The sequence below is a fragment of the Habropoda laboriosa genome, unplaced genomic scaffold (genome assembly GCF_001263275.1).
Source record: "Habropoda laboriosa isolate 0110345459 unplaced genomic scaffold, ASM126327v1 scaffold243, whole genome shotgun sequence".
NCBI lineage: Eukaryota > Metazoa > Arthropoda > Insecta > Hymenoptera > Apidae > Habropoda > Habropoda laboriosa.
This window is the reverse complement of record NW_017100433.1, coordinates 1,363,975-1,366,371: the sequence shown is the minus strand read 5'-3', so window position 1 is coordinate 1,366,371 and position 2,397 is coordinate 1,363,975.

The following is a 2,397-nucleotide window of genomic DNA, read 5'->3' as shown; positions in this document are numbered from 1 at the left end:
CGTTCTTCTCCCGAAAAATACCACCACTTATCGTTCACTCGCACCAACCGGAATTCGCTTGAACGAGCTGTCTGATTCGACTGCCACTTTTTACCCCGCGAGTTTGACAGTTTCTCACCGCGAACGAGCGCGTTTCTCACGTGCGCCGAGCGTCGATCCGAAGCGCGGCCCGCCCCCTTATTCTTAAATCCGAACCGTCGACGCACATTCGACGCGTCTCCTCTTCTTTGTACAGTTTGCAAATATATTATACACATTTCCAACGTTTCATACACGCCTCTCTCGGCTCCCTCCGCGAAACCGCGACAAACGCGCGACACGAACACACGGCGCAACGACGAGAGACGGAAGGAAAGAGAAGGAAAGAAAGAGAGAAAACGATGGACTCGCACTTTGGCTCGATGCTCGCGCAAGCTCTGATCGAATTATACACAGAAAACTATTCTTCGAGAACGCGTTGTCGCGAAAGAAACCAAAGCTACGCTTATTCGACGGGGATCGCGGCGGGGTCGGCTGCCGATCGACGCGTGCCGCGACGCTTCAAACTTTCCTTTTAGCTGCTTCTAAAGCGGAGGAGAAAAATGTGGTGTGACGAACTGAAGGAGAGAGGAGAAAAGTGAAACGGAGAGGCGCGTTTACGCGTGAGACAGCACTAGTAATTTGTAAGGGAACGGGAGAGACTTGAACGAGCGAACAAGAAGCGACGGGGAGCGAGAGGATCGAGCGTGTATAACGAGGCACGGAAATCGAGTTCCGTTCGCAAGCCGGGTACCAAGGCACTCAGGGCAACGATTAATATCGATCAACTTATTTGTACGACGATCTAGGCTATTTACGTTGTATGTCCATGATGTCGGAAGAGATATATAAACGATGCATTTGTAGGCATTAAAATGAAGAAAAACGTGAAGAGAACAAAGTAAATAAATGGGGCGGGCACGCTTCGCCTCCTCTAAACGAGATATAACATTTTGAATAAAAAAAAAAAAATATATATATATATACAAATATAGCGATTACGGAGTAAATAGGTGAAAAAAAAATGAAAACTTATTTCCCCGGTGGCTGACTGCTGCATGCGATTATGGAGATAAAAGCAATATACACGATTCAATATACTTTTCTAATTCGCGAAATTCTTCCTTTCAGAAACTTCGTTCGTACGCAGTTCGATCGATTTCGTACATATTTGCGTTATCTAAGATTCGTTTTGAAACAATTCTCCGTTGGACTGTTGTAAGTCAAATTCGATTTTAGTCTACTAAATCGCGTCCACTGGCCAGCCCGTCGTCGTTGCATATACAAGTTTCTAACGTAGTAAATGGGAGCCCGTTTGTCACTGAAAGTAAAAATCACAATAATTGGGTTTTCTCGGGAAAGGGAAAGGGAGAGAGAGAGAGAGAGAGAGAGTGCGTGAGAGAGAAATCGAAGCGGAATACGCGACGTGAATGAAATAATAGAGGAGATGCGTGGTACATCGATGAAAGAACGAGACGTGAAAGAGAAGGTTCGAGGAACGATCGAGAAGAAAACCAGGAAGTGTCTAAATTCGTAAATAAGCTTGTCGGGTGCTCGAAACGAAGTGGAAAGCGCGACGGAGATAAGGACCACGCATATTTACCACCTTCCTTGAAAAAAAAGAAAGAGGTGAAAAGAAACGACACGAGGGAAGAAAATGAAGGAGAGTGAGGAAAGAAGTGGGATTTACCAATCCAATTTGTCGATTAAAATCCATCGGTTGAAGGAAAAAAGGAAGGAGAGGAAAAGAAAAAGATGATTACTACTTATCGATTAGCTATAAACATTATTAAGGGCAGTCATGTAGTACTCATATAGTCTATTTGTTAATGTTTCAGATATTTTATTAAATGTTGATATAATGTACTACGACATTCCTTGTTTGTGCCGGAATCCCCGTAATCTAGTGTTTAAACGAGAGACGTATTACAAAAAGAAAAAACCAAAAAAATGTGTACGAAATAGACGAGAGAGGGACGAGCAAGAAGATACGAGGAGTGGAAGAACACCGTAGAAAAACGGGGGAAATCGAGGAAAAAAGAGAAACGTAATAGAAACAAAAAAGAAACGAAGAAAAATAACGAGTGCTCCACCCGTGGTCAGCCGATGAGTACTTTAAACGTTACTCGGAAAAAAAAAAAAAAAAAAAAAAGATTAATAACTAAATGAAGTAAAGTAAAATCGTACCGCGATACGACGAAAGCAGTAAATGAGAGGAAGCTAAAAAAGCACGATTAAACAACTACGTATATAGGCGTACGCATTATTATTATTATTATATATCTGAATAGTTCCCTAACACGATGCCTTCGTAAAATTCGAGTCGGCAGAAATTCGCGCATACACACGAGTCGGGCAAAAATCGCGCCGATTTACGAC